The sequence below is a fragment of the Syngnathus acus genome, unplaced genomic scaffold, assembly GCF_901709675.1.
Source record: "Syngnathus acus unplaced genomic scaffold, fSynAcu1.2, whole genome shotgun sequence".
NCBI classification, from domain to species: Eukaryota; Metazoa; Chordata; class Actinopteri; order Syngnathiformes; family Syngnathidae; genus Syngnathus; species Syngnathus acus.
The window spans coordinates 1-25,015 of NW_023590249.1; the positions used below are offsets into that span (position 1 = coordinate 1).

The 25,015-nt window shown below is 43.5% G+C and overlaps 9 non-coding genes and 4 pseudogenes across 9 annotated transcripts; all 13 read left to right on the forward strand.

Annotated features, from left to right (window-relative positions):
• Nucleotides 1-589: 589 nt before the first annotated feature.
• LOC119119315 lies at nt 590-709 on the forward strand (annotated as a pseudogene).
• Nucleotides 710-1,182: 473 nt separating this feature from the next.
• Nucleotides 1,183-1,299, forward strand: LOC119119313. The gene has a single exon (XR_005097232.1). It is a non-coding gene; the product is annotated as a 5S ribosomal RNA (ribosomal RNA).
• A 467-nt stretch (nt 1,300-1,766) lies between these two features.
• Nucleotides 1,767-1,885, forward strand: LOC119119309. Its single transcript, XR_005097228.1, has one exon. It is a non-coding gene; the product is annotated as a 5S ribosomal RNA (ribosomal RNA).
• A 472-nt stretch (nt 1,886-2,357) lies between these two features.
• On the forward strand, nt 2,358-2,466 carry LOC119119316 (annotated as a pseudogene).
• A 468-nt stretch (nt 2,467-2,934) lies between these two features.
• LOC119119318 lies at nt 2,935-3,053 on the forward strand. The gene has a single exon (XR_005097233.1). It is a non-coding gene; the product is annotated as a 5S ribosomal RNA (ribosomal RNA).
• A 468-nt stretch (nt 3,054-3,521) lies between these two features.
• LOC119119319 lies at nt 3,522-3,640 on the forward strand. The gene has a single exon (XR_005097234.1). It is a non-coding gene; the product is annotated as a 5S ribosomal RNA (ribosomal RNA).
• Nucleotides 3,641-4,110: 470 nt separating this feature from the next.
• LOC119119314 lies at nt 4,111-4,219 on the forward strand (annotated as a pseudogene).
• Nucleotides 4,220-4,689: 470 nt separating this feature from the next.
• On the forward strand, nt 4,690-4,808 carry LOC119119320. Its single transcript, XR_005097235.1, has one exon. It is a non-coding gene; the product is annotated as a 5S ribosomal RNA (ribosomal RNA).
• Nucleotides 4,809-5,278: 470 nt separating this feature from the next.
• LOC119119321 lies at nt 5,279-5,397 on the forward strand. The gene has a single exon (XR_005097236.1). It is a non-coding gene; the product is annotated as a 5S ribosomal RNA (ribosomal RNA).
• Nucleotides 5,398-5,867: 470 nt separating this feature from the next.
• LOC119119310 lies at nt 5,868-5,986 on the forward strand. The gene has a single exon (XR_005097229.1). It is a non-coding gene; the product is annotated as a 5S ribosomal RNA (ribosomal RNA).
• A 470-nt stretch (nt 5,987-6,456) lies between these two features.
• Nucleotides 6,457-6,575, forward strand: LOC119119311. The gene has a single exon (XR_005097230.1). It is a non-coding gene; the product is annotated as a 5S ribosomal RNA (ribosomal RNA).
• A 469-nt stretch (nt 6,576-7,044) lies between these two features.
• On the forward strand, nt 7,045-7,163 carry LOC119119312. Its single transcript, XR_005097231.1, has one exon. It is a non-coding gene; the product is annotated as a 5S ribosomal RNA (ribosomal RNA).
• A 471-nt stretch (nt 7,164-7,634) lies between these two features.
• LOC119119317 lies at nt 7,635-7,743 on the forward strand (annotated as a pseudogene).
• Nucleotides 7,744-25,015: the final 17,272 nt, after the last annotated feature.

Consider the following 25,015-nt stretch of genomic DNA (forward strand, 5'->3'; position numbering starts at 1 on the left):
TTTGTGATTACCCATGGCTTACGGCATACTACCCTGAGAACGCCCGATCTCGGAAGCTAGCAGGGTCGGGGCCTCGGTTAGTATCGTGGATGGGAGACCGCCTGGGAATACCAGGTGCTGTAAGCTTTTTTTTTTTTTTTCCACTCAATTGGTTAAAGCAAATTTGACAACACCCATTACGTATGGCATTCGGAAACTGCAAGCCGATTTTTAACTCCGACATTGAAACTATACCCGAGTTTCAAATCTATATTGTGTGGGCGTCATCCAATAGCATTGTAGTTCACGTCTTTTACCGCTAGAGAGCAGACTATGTACAGTGAATAAAGAGGCTGGCTCCTGTGAACTCAAGCAGCAGTCTTTATCCGTAAAAAAAAAAAAAAAAACACATTGCACTTCCATGTAGGGTGTTCCACTTTTCATGACATTTACTTTGATACAGCAAAATGCAGGTCGCAATGGCAAATTTGTGCTACCACATAAAAGCTATCAATAACTTTTCATGATAGCCATGTTTCCATGAAACGCCAAGTCCTTGGTTTTCAGGGCGATTGTATCTATAAAATGCATTATTTTGCACTCAACCATGGCTTACGGCCATACTACCCTGAGAACGCCCGATCTCGTCCGATCTCGGAAGCTAAGCAGGGGTCGGGCCTGGTTAGTACTTGATGTGGAGACCGCCTGGGAATACCAGGTGCTGTAAGCTTTTTTTTTTTTTTGGTTTTTCCACTTCAATTGTTAAAGCAAATTTTGACAACACCCATTACGTATGGCATTCGGAAACTGCAAGCCGAGTTTTAACTCCGACATTGAAACTATACCCGAGTTTCAAATCTATATTGTTGGCGTCATCCATAGCATTGTAGTTCACGTCTTTTACCGCTAGAGAGCAGACTATGTACAGTGAATAAAGAGGCTGGCTCCCTGTGAACTCAAAGCAGCAGTCTTTATCCGTAAAAAAAAAAAAAAAAAACACATTGCACTTCCATGTAGGGGTTTTTCCACTTTCATGACATTTACTTTGATACAGCAAAATGCAGGTCGCAATGGCAAATTTGTGCTACCACATAAAAAGCGTCAATAACTTTTCATGATAGCCATGTTTCCATGAAAACGCCAAGTCTTGGTTTTCAGGGGCGATTGTATCTATAAAATGCATTATTTTGCACTTCAACCATGGCTTACGGCCATACTACCCTGAGAACGCCCGATCTCGTCGATCTCGGAAGCTAAGCAGGGTCGGGCCTGGTTAGTACTTGGATGGGAGACCGCCTGGGAATACCAGGTGCTGTAGCTGTTTTTTTTTCTTTTTCCACTTCAATTGTTAAAGCAAATTTTGACAACACCCATTAGTATGGCATTCGGAAACTGCAAGCCGAGTTTTAACTCCGACATTGAAACTATACACGAGTTTCAAATCTATATTGTGTGGCGTCATCCATAGCATTGTAGTTCACGTCTTTTACCGCTAGAGAGCAGACTATGTACAGTGAATAAAGAGGCTGGCTCCCTGTGAACTCAAAGCAGCAGTCTTTATCCGTAAAAAAAAAAAAAAAAACACATTGCACTTCCATGTAGGGTTTTTCCACTTTTCATGACATTTACTTTGATACAGCAAAATGCAGGTCGCAATGGCAAATTTGTGCTACCACATAAAAAGCTGTCAATAACTTTTCATGATAGCCATGTTTCCATGAAACGCCAAGTCTTGGTTTTCAGGGGCGATTGTATCTATAAAATGCATGATTTTGCGATCAACCATGGCTTACGGCCATACTACCCTGAGAACGCCCGATCTCGTCCGATCTCGGAAGCTAAGCAGGGTCGGGCCTGGTTAGTACTTGGATGGGAGACCGCCTGGGAATACCAGGTGCTGTAAGCTTTTTTTTTTTTTTTTCCACTTCAATTGTTAAAGCAAATTTTGACAACACCCATTACGTATGGCATTCGGAAACTGCAAGCCGAGTTTTATACTCCGACATTGAAACTATACCCGAGTTTCAAATCTATATTGTGTGGCGTCATCCATAGCATTGTAGTTCACGTCTTTTACCGCTAGAGAGCAGACTATGTACAGTGAATAAAGAGGCTGGCTCCCTGTGAACTCAAAGCAGCAGTCTTTATCCGTAAAAAAAAAAAAAAAAAAACACATTGCACTTCCATGTAGGGTTTTTCCACTTTTCATGACATTTACTTTGATACAGCAAAATGCAGGTCGCAATGGCAAATTTGTGCTACCACATAAAAAGCTAGTCAATAACTTTTCATGATAGCCATGTTTCCATGAAACGCCAAGTCTTGGTTTCAAGGGGCGATTGTATCTATAAAAATGCATGATTTTGTGATTACCCATGGCTTACGGCCATACTACCCTGAGAACGCCCGATCTCGGAAGCTAAGCAGGGTCGGGCCTGGTTAGTACTTGGATGGGAGACCGCCTGGGAATACCAGGTGCTGTAGCTTTTTTTTTCTTTTCCCCTTCAATTGTTAAAGCAAATTTTGACAACACCCATTACGTATGGCATTCGGAAACTGCAAGCCGAGTTTTAACTCCGACATTGAAACTATACCACGAGTTTCAAATCTATATTGTGTGGCGTCATCCATAGCATTGTAGTTCACGTCTTTTACCGCTAGAGAGCAGACTATGTACAGTGAATAAAGAGGCTGGCTCCCTGTGAACTCAAAGCAGCAGTCTTTATCCGTAAAAAAAAAAAAAAAAAAAACACATTGCACTTCCATGTAGGGTTTTTCCACTTTTCATGACATTTACTTTGATACAGCAAAATGCAGGTCGCAATGGCAAATTTGTGCTACCACATAAAAAGCTGTCAATAACTTTTCATGATAGCCATGTTTCCATGAAACGCCAAGTCTTGGTTTTCAGGGGCGATTGTATCTATAAAATGCATTATTTTGCACTCAACCATGGCTTACGGCCATACTACCCTGAGAACGCCCGATCTCGTCCGATCTCGGAAGCTAAGCAGGGTCGGGCCTGGTTAGTACTTGGATGGGAGACCGCCTGGGAATACCAGGTGCTGTAAGCTTTTTTTTTTTTTTTTTCCACTTCAATTGTTAAAGCAAATTTTGACAACACCCATTACGTATGGCATTCGGAAACTGCAAGCCGAGTTTTAACTCCGACATTGAAACTATACCCGAGTTTCAAATCTATATTGTGTGGCGTCATCCATAGCATTGTAGTTCACGTCTTTTACCGCTAGAGAGCAGACTATGTACAGTGAATAAAGAGGCTGGCTCCCTGTGAACTCAAAGCAGCAGTCTTTATCCGTAAAAAAAAAAAAAAAAAACACATTGCACTTCCATGTAGGGTTTTTCCACTTTTCATGACATTTACTTTGATACAGCAAAATGCAGGTCGCAATGGCAAATTTGTGCTACCACATAAAAAGCTGTCAATAACTTTTCATGATAGCCATGTTTCCATGAAACGCCAAGTCTTGGTTTCAGGGGCGATTGTATCTATAAAATGCATTATTTTGCACTCAACCATGGCTTACGGCCATACTACCCTGAGAACGCCCGATCTCGTCCGATCTCGGAAGCTAAGCAGGGTCGGGCCTGGTTAGTACTTGGATGGGAGACCGCCTGGGAATACCAGGTGCTGTAAGCTTTTTTTTTTTTTTTTTCCACTTCAATTGTTAAAGCAAATTTTGACAACACCCATTACGTATGGCATTCGGAAACTGCAAGCCGAGTTTTAACTCCGACATTGAAACTATACCCGAGTTTCAAATCTATATTGTGTGGCGTCATCCATAGCATTGTAGTTCACGTCTTTTACCGCTAGAGAGCAGACTATGTACAGTGAATAAAGAGGCTGGCTCCCTGTGAACTCAAAGCAGCAGTCTTTATCCGTAAAAAAAAAAAAAAAAAAACACATTGCACTTCCATGTAGGGTTTTTCCACTTTTCATGACATTTACTTTGATACAGCAAAATGCAGGTCGCAATGGCAAATTTGTGCTACCACATAAAAAGCTGTCAATAACTTTTCATGATAGCCATGTTTCCATGAAACGCCAAGTCTTGGTTTTCAGGGGCGATTGTATCTATAAAATGCATGATTTTGTGATTACCCATGGCTTACGGCCATACTACCCTGAGAACGCCCGATCTCGGAAGCTAAGCAGGGTCGGGCCTGGTTAGTACTTGGATGGGAGACCGCCTGGGAATACCAGGTGCTGTAAGCTTTTTTTTTTTCTTTTTCCACTTCAATTGTTAAAGCAAATTTTGACAACACCCATTACGTATGGCATTCGGAAACTGCAAGCCGAGTTTTAACTCCGACATTGAAACTATACCCGAGTTTCAAATCTATATTGTGTGGCGTCATCCATAGCATTGTAGTTCACGTCTTTTACCGCTAGAGAGCAGACTATGTACAGTGAATAAAGAGGCTGGCTCCCTGTGAACTCAAAGCAGCAGTCTTTATCCGTAAAAAAAAAAAAAAAAAACCACATTGCACTTCCATGTAGGGTTTTTCCACTTTTCATGACATTTACTTTGATACAGCAAAATGCAGGTCGCAATGGCAAATTTGTGCTACCACATAAAAAGCTGTCAATAACTTTTCATGATAGCCATGTTTCCATGAAACGCCAAGTCTTGGTTTTCAGGGGCGATTGTATCTATAAAATGCATTATTTTGCACTCAACCATGGCTTACGGCCATACTACCCTGAGAACGCCCGATCTCGTCCGATCTCGGAAGCTAAGCAGGGTCGGGCCTGGTTAGTACTTGGATGGGAGACCGCCTGGGAATACCAGGTGCTGTAAGCTTTTTTTTTCTTTTTCCACTTCAATTGTTAAAGCAAATTTTGACAACACCCATTACGTATGGCATTCGGAAACTGCAAGCCGAGTTTTAACTCCGACATTGAAACTATACCCGAGTTTCAAATCTATATTGTGTGGCGTCATCCATAGCATTGTAGTTCACGTCTTTTACCGCTAGAGAGCAGACTATGTACAGTGAATAAAGAGGCTGGCTCCCTGTGAACTCAAAGCAGCAGTCTTTATCCGTAAAAAAAAAAAAAAAAAAACCACATTGCACTTCCATGTAGGGTTTTTTCCACTTTTCATGACATTTACTTTGATACAGCAAAATGCAGGTCGCAATGGCAAATTTGTGCTACCACATAAAAAGCTGTCAATAACTTTTCATGATAGCCATGTTTCCATGAAACGCCAAGTCTTGGTTTTCAGGGGCGATTGTATCTATAAAATGCATTATTTTGCGCTCAACCATGGCTTACGGCCATACTACCCTGAGAACGCCCGATCTCGTCCGATCTCGGAAGCTAAGCAGGGTCGGGCCTGGTTAGTACTTGGATGGGAGACCGCCTGGGAATACCAGGTGCTGTAAGCTTTTTTTTTTTTTTTTCCACTTCAATTGTTAAAGCAAATTTTGACAACACCCATTACGTATGGCATTCGGAAACTGCAAGCCGAGTTTTAACTCCGACATTGAAACTATACCCGAGTTTCAAATCTATATTGTGTGGCGTCATCCATAGCATTGTAGTTCACGTCTTTTACCGCTAGAGAGCAGACTATGTACAGTGAATAAAGAGGCTGGCTCCCTGTGAACTCAAAGCAGCAGTCTTTATCCGTAAAAAAAAAAAAAAAAAAAACACATTGCACTTCCATGTAGGGTTTTTCCACTTTTCATGACATTTACTTTGATACAGCAAAATGCAGGTCGCAATGGCAAATTTGTGCTACCACATAAAAAGCTGTCAATAACTTTTCATGATAGCCATGTTTCCATGAAACGCCAAGTCTTGGTTTTCAGGGGCGATTGTATCTATAAAATGCATTATTTTGCGCTCAACCATGGCTTACGGCCATACTACCCTGAGAACGCCCGATCTCGTCCGATCTCGGAAGCTAAGCAGGGTCGGGCCTGGTTAGTACTTGGATGGGAGACCGCCTGGGAATACCAGGTGCTGTAAGCTTTTTTTTTCTTTTTTCCACTTCAATTGTTAAAGCAAATTTTGACAACACCCATTACGTATGGCATTCGGAAACTGCAAGCCGAGTTTTAACTCCGACATTGAAACTATACCCGAGTTTCAAATCTATATTGTGTGGCGTCATCCATAGCATTGTAGTTCACGTCTTTTACCGCTAGAGAGCAGACTATGTACAGTGAATAAAGAGGCTGGCTCCCTGTGAACTCAAAGCAGCAGTCTTTATCCGTAAAAAAAAAAAAAAAAAAAAACACATTGCACTTCCATGTAGGGTTTTTCCACTTTTCATGACATTTACTTTGATACAGCAAAATGCAGGTCGCAATGGCAAATTTGTGCTACCACATAAAAAGCTGTCAATAACTTTTCATGATAGCCATGTTTCCATGAAACGCCATTCTTGGTTTTCAGGGGCGATTGTATCTATAAAATGCATTATTTTGCGTTCAACCATGGCTTACGGCCATACTACCCTGAGAACGCCCGATCTCGTCCGATCTCGGAAGCTAAGCAGGGTCGGGCCTGGTTAGTACTTGGATGGGAGACCGCCTGGGAATACCAGGTGCTGTAAGCTTTTTTTTTTCTTTTTCCACTTCAATTGTTAAAGCAAATTTTGACAACACCCATTACGTATGGCATTCGGAAACTGCAAGCCGAGTTTTAACTCCGACATTGAAACTATACCCGAGTTTCAAATCTATATTGTGTGGCGTCATCCATAGCATTGTAGTTCACGTCTTTTACCGCTAGAGAGCAGACTATGTACAGTGAATAAAGAGGCTGGCTCCCTGTGAACTCAAAGCAGCAGTCTTTATCCGTAAAAAAAAAAAAAAAAAAACACATTGCACTTCCATGTAGGGTTTTTCCACTTTTCATGACATTTACTTTGATACAGCAAAATGCAGGTCGCAATGGCAAATTTGTGCTACCACATAAAAAGCTGTCAATAACTTTTCATGATAGCCATGTTTCCATGAAACGCCAAGTCTTGGTTTTCAGGGGCGATTGTATCTATAAAATGCATTATTTTGCGCTCAACCATGGCTTACGGCCATACTACCCTGAGAACGCCCGATCTCGTCCGATCTCGGAAGCTAAGCAGGGTCGGGCCTGGTTAGTACTTGGATGGGAGACCGCCTGGGAATACCAGGTGCTGTAAGCTTTTTTTTTTTTTTTTTCCACTTCAATTGTTAAAGCAAATTTTGACAACACCCATTACGTATGGCATTCGGAAACTGCAAGCCGAGTTTTAACTCCGACATTGAAACTATACCCGAGTTTCAAATCTATATTGTGTGGCGTCATCCATAGCATTGTAGTTCACGTCTTTTACCGCTAGAGAGCAGACTATGTACAGTGAATAAAGAGGCTGGCTCCCTGTGAACTCAAAGCAGCAGTCTTTATCCGTAAAAAAAAAAAAAAAAAAAACACATTGCACTTCCATGTAGGGTTTTTCCACTTTTCATGACATTTACTTTGATACAGCAAAATGCAGGTTGCAATGGCAAATTTGTGCTACCACATAAAAAGCTATCAATAACTTTTCATGATAGCCATGTTTCCATGAAACGCCAAGTCTTGGTTTTCAGGGGCGATTGTTTCTATAAAATGCATGATTTTGTGATTACCCATGGCTTACGGCCATACTACCCTGAGAACGCCCGATCTCGGAAGCTAAGCAGGGTCGGTCCTGGTTAGTACTTGGATGGGAGATCGCCTGGGAATACCAGGTGCTGTAAGTTTTTTTTTCTTTTTCCACTTCAATTGTTAAAGCAAATTTTGACAACACCCATTACGTATGGCATTCGGAAACTGCAAGCCGAGTTTTAACTCCGACATTGAAACTATACCCGAGTTTCAAATCTATATTGTGTGGCGTCATCCATAGCATTGTAGTTTGCAGGTGGTCATTTCTGCATGCGCAGTGATAAACTGGGCACTCTGAAGCCCCCAAGAGCGCTTTTTACTATGCCAACCTAACCAGAGTGACGGGAGAGGCACCATCCAGAAAACGTGCTCAGCTCGTCGAGAAAATGCGATTTAAGCAATAAAACAAAAAATGCTTATAAAACATAAACCAAGCGTTGCAGGTGGTCATTTCTGCATGCGCAGTGATAAACCCGGCACTCTGAAGCACCCAAGAGCGCTTTTTACTAGAAATAGTGCTCAGCTCGTCGAGAAAATGCGCTCTAAGCAATACAATTAAAAATGCTCATAAAACATAAACCAAACGTTGCAGGTGGTCATTTCTTTATGTGCAGTGATAAACTCGGCACTCTGAAGCACCCAAGAGCGCTTTTTACTTTGCCAACCTAACCAGAGTGACGGGAGAGGCACCATCCAGAAAACGTGCTCAGCTCGTCGAGAAAATGCGATTTAAGCAATAAAACTAAAAATGCTTATAAAACATAAACCAAACGTTGCAGGTGGTCATTTCTGCATGCGCAGTGATAAACTGGGCACTCTGAAGCCCCCAAGAGCACTTTTTACTATGCCAACCTAACCAGAGTGACGGGAGAGGCACCATCCAGAAAACGTGCTCAGCTCGTCGAGAAAATGCGATTTAAGCAATAAAACAAAAAATGCTTATAAAACATAAACCAAACGTTGCAGGTGGTCATTTCTGCATGCGCAGTGATAAACCCGGCACTCTGAAGCACCCAAGAGCGCTTTTTACTAGAAATAGTGCTCAGCTCGTCGAGAAAATGCGCTCTAAGCAATACAATTAAAAATGCTCATAAAACATAAACCAAACGTTGCAGGTGGTCATTTCTTTATGTGCAGTGATAAACTCGGCACTCTGAAGCACCCAAGAGCGCTTTTTACTTTGCCAACCTAACCAGAGTGACGGGAGAGGCACCATCCAGAAAACGTGCTCAGCTCGTCGAGAAAATGCGATTTAAGCAATAAAACTAAAAATGCTTATAAAACATAAACCAAACGTTGCAGGTGGTCATTTCTGCATGCGCAGTGATAAACTGGGCACTCTGAAGCCCCCAAGAGCGCTTTTTACTATGCCAACCTAACCAGAGTGACGGGAGAGGCACCATCCAGAAAACGTGCTCAGCTCGTCGAGAAAATGCGATTTAAGCAATAAAACAAAAAATGCTTATAAAACATAAACCAAACGTTGCAGGTGGTCATTTCTGCATGCGCAGTGATAAACCCGGCACTCTGAAGCACCCAAGAGCGCTTTTTACTAGAAATAGTGCTCAGCTCGTCGAGAAAATGCGCTCTAAGCAATACAATTAAAAATGCTCATAAAACATAAACCAAACGTTGCAGGTGGTCATTTCTTTATGTGCAGTGATAAACTCGGCACTCTGAAGCACCCAAGAGCGCTTTTTACTTTGCCAACCTAACCAGAGTGACGGGAGAGGCACCATCCAGAAAACGTGCTCAGCTCGTCGAGAAAATGCGATTTAAGCAATAAAACTAAAAATGCTTATAAAACATAAACCAAACGTTGCAGGTGGTCATTTCTGCATGCGCAGTGATAAACTGGGCACTCTGAAGCCCCCAAGAGCGCTTTTTACTATGCCAACCTAACCAGAGTGACGGGAGAGGCACCATCCAGAAAACGTGCTCAGCTCGTCGAGAAAATGCGATTTAAGCAATAAAACAAAAAATGCTTATAAAACATAAACCAAACGTTGCAGGTGGTCATTTCTGCATGCGCAGTGATAAACCCGGCACTCTGAAGCACCCAAGAGCGCTTTTTACTAGAAATAGTGCTCAGCTCGTCGAGAAAATGCGCTCTAAGCAATACAATTAAAAATGCTCATAAAACATAAACCAAACGTTGCAGGTGGTCATTTCTTTATGTGCAGTGATAAACTCGGCACTCTGAAGCACCGAAGAGCGCTTTTTACTTTGCCAACCTAACCAGAGTGACGGGAGAGGCACCATCCTGAAAACGTGCTCAGCTCGTCGAGAAAATGCGATTTAAGCAATAAAACTAAAAATGCTTATAAAACATAAACCAAACGTTGCAGGTGGTCTTTTCTGCATGCGCAGTGATAAACTGGGCACTCTGAAGCCCCCAAGAGCGCTTTTTACTATGCCAACCTAACCAGAGTGACGGGAGAGGCACCATCCAGAAAACGTGCTCAGCTCGTCGAGAAAATGCGATTTAAGCAATAAAACAAAAAATGCTTATAAAACATAAACCAAACGTTGCAGGTGGTCATTTCTGCATGCGCAGTGATAAACCCGGCACTCTGAAGCACCCAAGAGCGCTTTTTACTAGAAATAGTGCTCAGCTCGTCGAGAAAATGCGCTCTAAGCAATACAATTAAAAATGCTCATAAAACATAAACCAAACGTTGCAGGTGGTCATTTCTTTATGTGCAGTGATAAACTCGGCACTCTGAAGCACCCAAGAGCGCTTTTTACTTTGCCAACCTAACCAGAGTGACGGGAGAGGCACCATCCAGAAAACGTGCTCAGCTCGTCGAGAAAATGCGATTTAAGCAATAAAACTAAAAATGCTTATAAAACATAAACCAAACGTTGCAGGTGGTCATTTCTGCATGCGCAGTGATAAACTGGGCACTCTGAAGCCCCCAAGAGCGCTTTTTACTATGCCAACCTAACCAGAGTGACGGGAGAGGCACCATCCAGAAAACGTGCTCAGCTCGTCGAGAAAATGCGATTTAAGCAATAAAACAAAAAATGCTTATAAAACATAAACCAAACGTTGCAGGTGGTCATTTCTGCATGCGCAGTGATAAACCCGGCACTCTGAAGCACCCAAGAGCGCTTTTTACTAGAAATAGTGCTCAGCTCGTCGAGAAAATGCGCTCTAAGCAATACAATTAAAAATGCTCATAAAACATAAACCAAACGTTGCAGGTGGTCATTTCTTTATGTGCAGTGATAAACTCGGCACTCTGAAGCACCCAAGAGCGCTTTTTACTTTGCCAACCTAACCAGAGTGACGGGAGAGGCACCATCCAGAAAACGTGCTCAGCTCGTCGAGAAAATGCGATTTAAGCAATAAAACTAAAAATGCTTATAAAACATAAACCAAACGTTGCAGGTGGTCATTTCTGCATGCGCAGTGATAAACTGGGCACTCTGAAGCCCCCAAGAGCGCTTTTTACTATGCCAACCTAACCAGAGTGACGGGAGAGGCACCATCCAGAAAACGTGCTCAGCTCGTCGAGAAAATGCGATTTAAGCAATAAAACAAAAAATGCTTATAAAACATAAACCAAACGTTGCAGGTGGTCATTTCTGCATGCGCAGTGATAAACCCGGCACTCTGAAGCACCCAAGAGCGCTTTTACTAGAAATAGTGCTCAGCTCGTCGAGAAAATGCGCTCTAAGCAATACAATTAAAAATGCTCATAAAACATAAACCAAACGTTGCAGGTGGTCATTTCTTTATGTGCAGTGATAAACTCGGCACTCTGAAGCACCGAAGAGCGCTTTTTACTTTGCCAACCTAACCAGAGTGACGGGAGAGGCACCATCCAGAAAACGTGCTCAGCTCGTCGAGAAAATGCGATTTAAGCAATAAAACTAAAAATGCTTATAAAACATAAACCAAACGTTGCAGGTGGTCATTTCTGCATGCGCAGTGATAAACTGGGCACTCTGAAGCCCCCAAGAGCGCTTTTTACTATGCCAACCTAACCAGAGTGACGGGAGAGGCACCATCCAGAAAACGTGCTCAGCTCGTCGAGAAAATGCGATTTAAGCAATAAAACAAAAAATGCTTATAAAACATAAACCAAACGTTGCAGGTGGTCATTTCTGCATGCGCAGTGATAAACCCGGCACTCTGAAGCACCCAAGAGCGCTTTTTACTAGAAATAGTGCTCAGCTCGTCGAGAAAATGCGCTCTAAGCAATACAATTAAAAATGCTCATAAAACATAAACCAAACGTTGCAGGTGGTCATTTCTTTATGTGCAGTGATAAACTCGGCACTCTGAAGCACCCAAGAGCGCTTTTTACTTTGCCAACCTAACCAGAGTGACGGGAGAGGCACCATCCAGAAAACGTGCTCAGCTCGTCGAGAAAATGCGATTTAAGCAATAAAACTAAAAATGCTTATAAAACATAAACCAAACGTTGCAGGTGGTCATTTCTGCATGCGCAGTGATAAACTGGGCACTCTGAAGCCCCCAAGAGCGCTTTTTACTATGCCAACCTAACCAGAGTGACGGGAGAGGCACCATCCAGAAAACGTGCTCAGCTCGTCGAGAAAATGCGATTTAAGCAATAAAACAAAAAATGCTTATAAAACATAAACCAAACGTTGCAGGTGGTCATTTCTGCATGCGCAGTGATAAACCCGGCACTCTGAAGCACCCAAGAGCGCTTTTTACTAGAAATAGTGCTCAGCTCGTCGAGAAAATGCGCTCTAAGCAATACAATTAAAAATGCTCATAAAACATAAACCAAACGTTGCAGGTGGTCATTTCTTTATGTGCAGTGATAAACTCGGCACTCTGAAGCACCCAAGAGCGCTTTTTACTTTGCCAACCTAACCAGAGTGACGGGAGAGGCACCATCCAGAAAACGTGCTCAGCTCGTCGAGAAAATGCGATTTAAGCAATAAAACTAAAAATGCTTATAAAACATAAACCAAACGTTGCAGGTGGTCATTTCTGCATGCGCAGTGATAAACTGGGCACTCTGAAGCCCCCAAGAGCGCTTTTTACTATGCCAACCTAACCAGAGTGACGGGAGAGGCACCATCCAGAAAACGTGCTCAGCTCGTCGAGAAAATGCGATTTAAGCAATAAAACAAAAAATGCTTATAAAACATAAACCAAACGTTGCAGGTGGTCATTTCTGCATGCGCAGTGATAAACCCGGCACTCTGAAGCACCCAAGAGCGCTTTTTACTAGAAATAGTGCTCAGCTCGTCGAGAAAATGCGCTCTAAGCAATACAATTAAAAATGCTCATAAAACATAAACCAAACGTTGCAGGTGGTCATTTCTTTATGTGCAGTGATAAACTCGGCACTCTGAAGCACCCAAGAGCGCTTTTTACTTTGCCAACCTAACCAGAGTGACGGGAGAGGCACCATCCAGAAAACGTGCTCAGCTCGTCGAGAAAATGCGATTTAAGCAATAAAACTAAAAATGCTTATAAAACATAAACCAAACGTTGCAGGTGGTCATTTCTGCATGCGCAGTGATAAACTGGGCACTCTGAAGCCCCCAAGAGCGCTTTTTACTATGCCAACCTAACCAGAGTGACGGGAGAGGCACCATCCAGAAAACGTGCTCAGCTCGTCGAGAAAATGCGATTTAAGCAATAAAACAAAAAATGCTTATAAAACATAAACCAAACGTTGCAGGTGGTCATTTCTGCATGCGCAGTGATAAACCCGGCACTCTGAAGCACCCAAGAGCGCTTTTTACTAGAAATAGTGCTCAGCTCGTCGAGAAAATGCGCTCTAAGCAATACAATTAAAAATGCTCATAAAACATAAACCAAACGTTGCAGGTGGTCATTTCTTTATGTGCAGTGATAAACTCGGCACTCTGAAGCACCGAAGAGCGCTTTTTACTTTGCCAACCTAACCAGAGTGACGGGAGAGGCACCATCCAGAAAACGTGCTCAGCTCGTCGAGAAAATGCGATTTAAGCAATAAAACTAAAAATGCTTATAAAACATAAACCAAACGTTGCAGGTGGTCTTTTCTGCATGCGCAGTGATAAACTGGGCACTCTGAAGCCCCCAAGAGCGCTTTTTACTATGCCAACCTAACCAGAGTGACGGGAGAGGCACCATCCAGAAAACGTGCTCAGCTCGTCGAGAAAATGCGATTTAAGCAATAAAACAAAAAATGCTTATAAAACATAAACCAAACGTTGCAGGTGGTCATTTCTGCATGCGCAGTGATAAACCCGGCACTCTGAAGCACCCAAGAGCGCTTTTTACTAGAAATAGTGCTCAGCTCGTCGAGAAAATGCGCTCTAAGCAATACAATTAAAAATGCTCATAAAACATAAACCAAACGTTGCAGGTGGTCATTTCTTTATGTGCAGTGATAAACTCGGCACTCTGAAGCACCCAAGAGCGCTTTTTACTTTGCCAACCTAACCAGAGTGACGGGAGAGGCACCATCCAGAAAACGTGCTCAGCTCGTCGAGAAAATGCGATTTAAGCAATAAAACTAAAAATGCTTATAAAACATAAACCAAACGTTGCAGGTGGTCATTTCTGCATGCGCAGTGATAAACTGGGCACTCTGAAGCCCCCAAGAGCGCTTTTTACTATGCCAACCTAACCAGAGTGACGGGAGAGGCACCATCCAGAAAACGTGCTCAGCTCGTCGAGAAAATGCGATTTAAGCAATAAAACAAAAAATGCTTATAAAACATAAACCAAACGTTGCAGGTGGTCATTTCTGCATGCGCAGTGATAAACCCGGCACTCTGAAGCACCCAAGAGCGCTTTTTACTAGAAATAGTGCTCAGCTCGTCGAGAAAATGCGCTCTAAGCAATACAATTAAAAATGCTCATAAAACATAAACCAAACGTTGCAGGTGGTCATTTCTTTATGTGCAGTGATAAACTCGGCACTCTGAAGCACCCAAGAGCGCTTTTTACTTTGCCAACCTAACCAGAGTGACGGGAGAGGCACCATCCAGAAAACGTGCTCAGCTCGTCGAGAAAATGCGATTTAAGCAATAAAACTAAAAATGCTTATAAAACATAAACCAAACGTTGCAGGTGGTCATTTCTGCATGCGCAGTGATAAACTGGGCACTCTGAAGCCCCCAAGAGCGCTTTTTACTATGCCAACCTAACCAGAGTGACGGGAGAGGCACCATCCAGAAAACGTGCTCAGCTCGTCGAGAAAATGCGATTTAAGCAATAAAACTAAAAATGCTTATAAAACATAAACCAAACGTTGCAGGTGGTCATTTCTGCATGCGCAGTGATAAACCCGGCACTCTGAAGCACCCAAGAGCGCTTTTTACTAGAAATAGTGCTCAGCTCGTCGAGAAAATGCGCTCTAAGCAATACAATTAAAAATGCTCATAAAACATAAACCAAACGTTGCAGGTGGTCATTTCTTTATGTGCAGTGATAAACTCGGCACTCTGAAGCACCGAAGAGCGCTTTTTACTTTGCCAACCTAACCAGAGTGACGGGAGAGGCACCATCCAGAAAACGTGCTCAGCTCGTCGAGAAAATGCGATTTAAGCAATAAAACTAAAAATGCTTATAAAACATAAACCAAACGTTGCAGGTGGTCTTTTCTGCATGCGCAGTGATAAACTGGGCACTCTGAAGCCCCCAAGAGCGCTTTTTACTATGCCAACCTAACCAGAGTGACGGGAGAGGCACCATCCAGAAAACGTGCTCAGCTCGTCGAGAAAATGCGATTTAAGCAATAAAACAAAAAATGCTTATAAAACATAAACCAAACGTTGCAGGTGGTCATTTCTGCATGCGCAGTGATAAACCCGGCACTCTGAAGCACCCAAGAGCGCTTTTTACTAGAAATAGTGCTCAGCTCGTCGAGAAAATGCGCTCTAAGCAATACAATTAAAAATGCTCATAAAACATAAACCAAACGTTGCAGGTGGTCATTTCTTTATGTGCAGTGATAAACTCGGCACTCTGAAGCACCCAAGAGCGCTTTTTACTTTGCCAACCTAACCAGAGTGACGGGAGAGGCACCATCCAGAAAACGTGCTCAGCTCGTCGAGAAAATGCGATTTAAGCAATAAAACTAAAAATGCTTATAAAACATAAACCAAACGTTGCAGGTGGTCATTTCTGCATGCGCAGTGATAAACTGGGCACTCTGAAGCCCCCAAGAGCGCTTTTTACTATGCCAACCTAACCAGAGTGACGGGAGAGGCACCATCCAGAAAACGTGCTCAGCTCGTCGAGAAAATGCGATTTAAGCAATAAAACAAAAAATGCTTATAAAACATAAACCAAACGTTGCAGGTGGTCATTTCTGCATGCGCAGTGATAAACCCGGCACTCTGAAGCACCCAAGAGCGCTTTTTACTAGAAATAGTGCTCAGCTCGTCGAGAAAATGCGCTCTAAGCAATACAATTAAAAATGCTCATAAAACATAAACCAAACGTTGTAGGTGGTCATTTCTTTATGTGCAGTGATAAACTCGGCACTCTGAAGCACCCAAGAGCGCTTTTTACTTTGCCAACCTAACCAGAGTGACGGGAGAGGCACCATCCAGAAAACGTGCTCAGCTCGTCGAGAAAATGCGATTTAAGCAATAAAACTAAAAATGCTTATAAAACATAAACCAAACGTTGCAGGTGGTCATTTCTGCATGCGCAGTGATGAACTGGGCACTCTGAAGCCCCCAAGAGCACTTTTTACTATGCCAACCTAACCAGAGTGACGGGAGAGGCACCATCCAGAAAACGTGCTCAGCTCGTCGAGAAAATGCGATTTAAGCAGTAAAACAAAAAATGCTTATAAAACATAAACCAAACGTTGCAGGTGGTCATTTCTGCATGCGCAGTGATAAACCCGGCACTCTGAAGCACCCAAGAGCGCTTTTTACTAGAAATAGTGCTCAGCTCGTCGAGAAAATGCGCTCTAAGCAATACAATTAAAAATGCTCATAAAACATAAACCAAACGTTGCAGGTGGTCATTTCTTTATGTGCAGTGATAAACTCGGCACTCTGAAGCACCCAAGAGCGCTTTTTACTTTGCCAACCTAACCAGAGTGACGGGAGAGGCACCATCCAGAAAACGTGCTCAGCTCGTCGAGAAAATGCGATTTAAGCAATAAAACTAAAAATGCTTATAAAACATAAACCAAACGTTGCAGGTTGTCATTTCTTCATGCGCAGTGATAAACTCCGCACTCTGAAGGACCCAAGAGCGCTTTTTACTATGCCAACTTAACCACAGTGACGTGAGGCGACCGGGCGCGGACGCTAACTCACGCCCGGCAAGAGCGCTCGGAAGGCGGATAGGCTTTCACGGAGGCACCGCCAGCAGGTCCGCGGGCCATTTAGGGTCCCATAAGTGACCGGGCGCGGTCTCAAACCCACGCCCGGCAGGAGTGCTCGGAGGGCGGATAGGCATTCACGGAGGTCCCGCCAGCCGGTCCGCGGGCTATTTAGGGTCCCATAACTGACCGGGCGCGGTCTCAAACTCAGGCCCGGCAGGAGTGCTCGGAGGGCGGATAGGCATTCACGGAAGTCCCGCCAGCCGGTCCGCGGGCTATTTAGGGTCCCATAACTGACCGGGCGCGGTCTCAAACTAAGGCCCGGCAGGAGTGCTCGGAGGGCGGATAGGCATTCACGGAGGTCCCGCCAGCCGGTCCGCGGGCTATTTAGGGTCCCATAACTGACCGGGCGCGGTCTCTAACCCACGACCGGCAGGAGTGCTCGGAGGGCGGATAGGCATTCACGGAGTTCCCGCCAGCCGGTCCGCGGGCCATTCAGGGTCCCATACATGACCGGGCGCGGTCTCTAACCCACGCCCGGCGGGAGTGCTCGGAGGGCGGATAGGCATCCACGGACGTCCCGCCAGCCGGTCCGCGGGCCATTCAGGGTCCCATACATGACCGGGCGCGGTCTCGAACTCAGGCCCGGCAGGAGTGCTCGGAGGGCGGATAGGCATTCACGGAGGTACCGCCAGCAGGTCCGCGGGCCATTTAGGGTCCCATAAGTGACCGGGCGCGGTCTCTAACCCACGCCCGGCAGGAGTGCTCGGAGGGCGGACAGGCTTTCACGGAGCTCCCGCCAGCCGGTCCGCGGGCCATTTAGGGTCCCATAAGTGACCGGGCGCGGTCTCGAACTCACGCCCGGCAGGAGTGCTCGGAGGGCGGATAGGCTTTCACGGTGGTACCGCCAGCCGGTCCGCGGGCCAAATAGGGTCCCATAAGGGACCGGGGGCGGACGCTAAACCACGCACTCAACTCGGCACTCTGAAGCACCCAAGAGCGCTTTTTACTAGAAAACGTGCTCAGCTCGTCGAGAAAATGCACTCTAAGCAATACAATTAAAAATGCTTATAAAACATAAACCAAACGTTGCAGGTGGTCATTTCTTCATGCGCAGTGATAAACTCGGCACTCTGAAGCACCCAAGAGCGCTTTTTACTTTGCCAACCTAACCAGAGTGACGGGAGAGGCACCATCCAGAAAACGTGCTCAGCTCGTCGAGAAAATGCGATTTAAGCAATAAAACTAAAAATGCTTATAAAACATAAACCAAACGTTGCAGGTGGTCATTTCTGCATGCGCAGTGATAAACTGGGCACTCTGAAGCCCCCAAGAGCACTTTTTACTATGCCAACCTAACCAGAGTGACGGGAGAGGCACCATCCAGAAAACGTGCTCAGCTCGTCGAGAAAATGCGATTTAAACAATAAAACAAAAAATGCTTATAAAACATAAACCAAACGTTGCAGGTGGTCATTTCTGCATGCGCAGTGATAAACCCGGCACTCTGAAGCACCCAAGAGCGCTTTTTACTAGAAATAGTGCTCAGCTCGTCGAGAAAATGCGCTCTAAGCAATACAATTAAAAATGCTCATAAAACATAAACCAAACGTTGTAGGTGGTCATTTCTTTATGTGCAGTGATAAACTCGGCACTCTGAAGCACCCAAGAGCGCTTTTTACTTTGCCAACCTAACCAGAGTGACGGGAGAGGCACCATCCAGAAAACGTGCTCAGCTCGTCGAGAAAATGCGATTTAAGCAATAAAACAAAAAATGCTTATAAAACATAAACCAAACGTTGCAGGTGGTTATTTCTGCATGCGCAGTGATAAACCCGGCACTCTGAAGCACCCAAGAGCGCTTTTTACTAGAAATAGTGCTCAGCTCGTCGAGAAAATGCGCTCTAAGCAATACAATTAAAAATGCTCATAAAACATAAACCAAACGTTGCAGGTGGTCATTTCTTTATGTGCAGTGATAAACTCGGCACTCTGAAGCACCCAAGAGCGCTTTTTACTTTGCCAACCTAACCAGAGTGACGGGAGAGGCACCATCCAGAAAACGTGCTCAGCTCTTCGAGAAAATGCGATTTAAGCAATAAAACTAAAAATGCTTATAAAACATAAACCAAACGTTGCAGGTGGTCATTTCTGCATGCGCAGTGATAAACTGGGCACTCTGAAGCCCCCAAGAGCACTTTTTACTATGCCAACCTAACCAGAGTGACGGGAGAGGCACCATCCAGAAAACGTGCTCAGCTCGTCGAGAAAATGCGATTTAAGCAATAAAACAAAAAATGCTTATAAAACATAAACCAAACGTTGCAGGTGGTCATTTCTGCATGCGCAGTGATAAACCCGGCACTCTGAAGCACCCAAGAGCGCTTTTTACTAGAAATAGTGCTCAGCTCGTCGAGAAAATGCTATCTAAGCAATACAATTAAAAATGCTCATAAAACATAAACCAAACGTTGCAGGTGGTCATTTCTTTATGTGCAGTGATAAACTCGGGACTCTGAAGCACCCAAGAGCGCTTTTTACTTTGCCAACCTAACCAGAGTGACGGGAGAGGCACCATCCAGAAAACGTGCTCAGCTCGTCGAGAAAATGCGATTTAAGCAATAAAACTAAAAATGTTTATAAAACATAAACCAAACGTTGCAGGTGGTCATTTCTGCATGCGCAGTGATAAACTGGGCACTCTGAAGCCCCCAAGAGCACTTTTTACTATGCCAACCTAACCAGAGTGACGGGAGAGGCACCATCCAGAAAACGTGCTCAGCTCGTCGAGAAAATGCGATTTAAGCAATAAAACAAAAAATGCTTATAAAACATAAACCAAACGTTGCAGGTGGTCATTTCTGCATGCGCAGTGATAAACCCGGCACTCTGAAGCACCCAAGAGCGCTTTTTACTAGAAATAGTGCTCAGCTCGTCGAGAAAATGCGCTCTAAGCAATACAATTAAAAATGCTCATAAAACATAAACCAAACGTTGCAGGTGGTCATTTCTTTATGTGCAGTGATAAACTCGGCACTCTGAAGCACCCAAGAGCGCTTTTTACTTTGCCAACCTAACCAGAGTGACGGGAGAGGCACCATCCAGAAAACGTGCTCAGCTCGTCGAGAAAATGCGATTTAAGCAATAAAACTAAAAATGCTTATAAAACATAAACCAAACGTTGCAGGTGGTCATTTCTGCATGCGCAGTGATAAACTGGGCACTCTGAAGCCCCCAAGAGCGCTTTTTACTATGCCAACCTAACCAGAGTGACGGGAGAGGCACCATCCAGAAAACGTGCTCAGCTCGTCGAGAAAATGCGATTTAAGCAATAAAACAAAAAATGCTTATAAAACATAAACCAAACGTTGCAGGTGGTCATTTCTGCATGCGCAGTGATAAACCCGGCACTCTGAAGCACCCAAGAGCGCTTTTTACTAGAAATAGTGCTCAGCTCGTCGAGAAAATGCGCTCTAAGCAATACAATTAAAAATGCTCATAAAACATAAACCAAACGTTGCAGGTGGTCATTTCTTTATGTGCAGTGATAAACTCGGCACTCTGAAGCACCCAAGAGCGCTTTTTACTTTGCCAACCTAACCAGAGTGACGGGAGAGGCACCATCCAGAAAACGTGCTCAGCTCGTCGAGAAAATGCGATTTAAGCAATAAAACTAAAAATGCTTATAAAACATAAACCAAACGTTGCAGGTGGTCATTTCTGCATGCGCAGTGATAAACTGGGCACTCTGATATTTGCGGCTGAGAGCGTATTGCTATTGCAAAAGGCTCTATCGCTAAGGAGAAAAGCAGGGGAGACAGAGGGCAGCCCTGACGACAGCCTCTTTTTATTTGAATTGGTTTTGAAAAATGTCTGTTAGTTAAAATTTCTGCTGTTGGATTTCTGTAAAGTATTTTTATCCACTTTGTAAAATTGCTTCCAAGGCCAAATCTATCTAAAATATTAAAAAGATATGGCCATTCTACCCTATCGAAGGCCTTTTCTGCGTCAAGAGAAAGGAGTGCACAGTCTCTTTCCTCTTTTTTGTAATGTAGAACATTTGTAACCCTCCTCACATTGTGAAAGCCTTGTCTTCCACTTATGAACCCATTTTGATCGTTACTTATTACCGTAGGGAGGATAGTCTGAAGCCGCCTTGCCAATATTTTACAAATTATTTAGAGGTCAGAGTTTAAAAGACTGATAGGTCTCAGGTTTTCACATTTCGTCTGAGGTTTACCGGGTTTTGGCAGTAGAACTATTGACGCTTCATTCAAGGACAGCGGGAGGCAATTTCTTTCAAATGCTTCTGTTATCATATCTAACAAAGGCGCCAGCAGTTTATCTTTAAATTTTCTGTAGATATCAATAGGAATGCCATCAGGGCCCGCCCCTTTACCTAACTTCATTGCGTCAATGGCACTTGCAATATCTTCTTTTGTTATTTCTAATTCTAGTTCTTTTTTTTGTTCATCTGAGACAGTCGGAACATTTAATCCATCCAAGACTTCATCCATGGTCTGAATATTACAGTTTGTTTCTGTGTTGTACAAATTTTGATAGTATTCTTTAAATGCATCATTAATCTCTTTTGGGTTAACTATTGTTCGACCTCTATTTTCTAAAGTAGTAATTGTTGTTTTCGATTCAAGTTGCTTTATTTGCCACGCTAATAGCCTCCCAGCCTTGTCCCCTTGTTCGTAGAATGACTGCCTTAGCCGTAAGAGACTGGATGCAGCTTTAAGGCTGGATTGTTTTTCATATTCTGCTCTCAGGAGTAGAAGTTCTTTTGCCGCCACAGGATCGTTGTTCTGAAATACTTTCTCCTGGGCTTTGTTGATATTATTTTCCAGGAGTTTTAGTTCTTGTTTAGCTTTTTTAGCTTTTTGGCCAGTATAACTAATTATGTGTCCTCTGAGGAATGCTTTAAAAGCGTCCCATCTGACTCCTGCGGATGTTTGATCCCTATTAAATAAAAAATACTCATCAATTTGATTTCCTATAAAACGTATAAATTCTTCATCTTGCAACCACTTGTGCTGAAACCTCCATCTCGGTGGATCACAGGTGATATCATCATCTCGATAAACTAGTTTACAAGGTGCATGATCTGATATAGCAATATTATCATATGAACAATTTGTAATTTTTGATATCAAATTTGCTGATATTAAATAATAATCTATACGTGAAAATGTTCGGAATGTTGCAGAATAACATGAATATGATCTACTTTGTGGATTCAGTGTTCTCCAAATATCTGTTAATTTCAGGTCCTTCATGAATTGTTTTATAGTTGATCTACAGTTATTATGAGACTGGTCTACTCCCGTTGAGCGGTCCCACCCTGGTTCTAACGTACAATTGTAGTCTCCTGCTATTATATGATGACCCGACAGAGATGGAAGCATAAGAAACAAGTCTTCATAGAAAGAAGAGTCGTCAATATTAGGACCATACACATTTACCAAATTTATGCTTTCTGTTAATAGCGAACCTTGAATTATCAAGTACCGGCCCCTCTTATCTTTAATAACATTGTTTACCTGGAATGGAACAGTTTCATGAATGAGTATCATTACTCCTCTAGCGCGAGAGGTAAATGCAGATGTATATATATTACCCCGCCACCTTCTTCTGATCCTTTTTTCATCGCCCTCCATCAGATGAGTTTCTTGTAAAAACACCACTTTAGCATCCATATTTTTAAGTTTGCTCATGACCTGCTTAACCTTTTTATAACGCTGGAGCCCCCTGCAGTTCCAAGTTACAAAATTAAGATTTACACCTTGCGCCATGTTAACACTTTAAAGTTAGTCATAAAACAAAAGTATCAGTGCAACCTTCTTGTGAACAGTTGTTGCCAAATTACCAGTAGACATAAATAAGATTTTGAGAGAAGCATAACACTGAACACAACAAACCCGTGTATAACACCCCAAAACAAAATTACACCCCAACCCCCCCGCCCGTGGGCTCCCCTCCCCCCATGATGCAGCCTCCGTCATCGCCTGCGATTGATCCACACTTCGTGAGGAGCAGTCTAACCTTCCTCTTGTCTCAAAAACATATGCAAGCCGCTGCTATATGCGCTTCTGTTCGTATTAGTATATCCTAGCTGCTGTCCTTTGGTTGTAGTAAATGTAGAGTAGTGATAAAGTAGTCATTTAACATAAAACAAATAACCAATCATAACACATCACTCATAAACATCACAAATACTGATATAAATTACAACCCTACGCTTCTTCACCATTCTGGGTCTTACGTATGAATTTCCAAGCCTCCGCCGGCGTCTTGAAAGCAAAAGTCTTTCCATCTTGGGTCACCAGTAGCTTTGCCGGGTGTATTATTCCATGTCTTAGTCCCAATTTGCGCAACTCTTCTCGGACAGGATCAAACAGTTTGCGTTGCTGGTGTACCTCAGCGGCAAGATCAGGGTAGAAGCGTATTTGTTGCCCCTCGTAGCGAATGTTCCCTTTTGCTCTCGCCGCAGTAACTGTAGCCATCTTATCCCGACAGTTAAGGAATTTCATGATCAGAACACGGGGCAGTTCGTTGTTATCTCGTCTCGGGCCAATCCTGTGGGCTCTCTCGATGATAAAGGGAGTAGCATAAATTCCACGACCAAATGTCTCCGGTAGCCATTTTTCCAAAAACTTACAGGGGTCTCGCCCTTCAGATCCTTCTGGCAGAAATGCGAGTCTTAAGTTGTTGCGCCTGGATCGCGATTCCAAGTCCAGCATTTTTTCTTCGAGCACTTTCTGTTTCGCTTCCATAGTACATGTCTTAGCCCGCAGGATCTCCACTTCGTCTTCCGCGTTAGAAATGCGGGTTTCGGCTTCGTTCACTCTTTTGACACAATCCTTTATCTCCTCACGGATATTGTCCAAGTCTGTTTTGATAGTAGTGACGATATCAAGGATTTTATCCACCTTACTGTCCTGAGTTTTCCCCTCCGCACCTGTAGCCCCAGCTAGCTGCGCAGTGTTGCTGCCGTCGCTAGCCTTAGCTTTCACCTGGTCACGGAGAGTGTAGTCCATTAGCTTGGTTTGTTTCGCCTTTTCGTTGGCATCCTGCGGAGTTTTCATTGCTTTTGGAGGCATATTCAAGAGTTAGGAGTGGTAATGAATCACACTATGCAGCTAAGGAAAAAAATTTTGTATCAGAAATTAGCACAAATAGCGGAGCGGCGAAAAAACACGTCTTTTCACATGGCCGCCATAACCGGAACTCTGAGAAAATGCGATTTAAGCAATAAAACAAAAAATGCTTATAAAACATAAACCAAACGTTGCAGGTTGTCATTTCTGCATGCGCAGTGATAAACTCGGCACTCTGAAGCACCCAAGAGCGCTTTTAACTAGAAAACGTGCTCAGCTCGTCGAGAAAATGCGCTCTAAGCAATACAATTAAAAATGCTTATAAAACATAAACCAAACGTTGCAGGTGGTCATTTCTGCATGCGCAGTGATAAACTGGGCACTCTCAAGCCCCCAAGAGCACTTTTTACTATGCCAACCTAACCAGAGTGACGGGAGAGGCACATCCAGAAAACGTGCTCAGCTCGTCGAGAAAATGCGATTTAAGCAATAAAACAAAAAATGCTTATAAAACATAAACCAAACGTTGCAGGTGGTCATTTCTTCATGCGCAGTGATAAACTCGGCACTCTGAAGCACCCAAGAGCGCTTTTTACTAGAAAACGTGCTCAGCTCGTCGAGAAAATGCGCTCTAAGCAATACAATTAAAAATGCTTATAAAACATAAACCAAACGTTGCAGGTGGTCATTTCTTCATGCGCAGTGATAAACTCGGCACTCTGAAGCACCCAAGAGCACTTTTTACTTTGCCAACCTAACCAGAGTGACGGGAGAGGCACCATCCAGAAAACGTGCTCAGCTCGTCGAGAAAATGCGATTTAAGCAATAAAACTAAAAATGCTTATAAAACATAAACCAAACGTTGCAGGTGGTCATTTCTTCATGCGCAGTGATAAACTCGGCACTCTCAAGCCCCCAAGAGCGCTTTTTACTATGCCAACCTAACCAGAGTGACGGGAGAGCCACCATCCAGAAAACGTGCTCAGCTCGTCGAG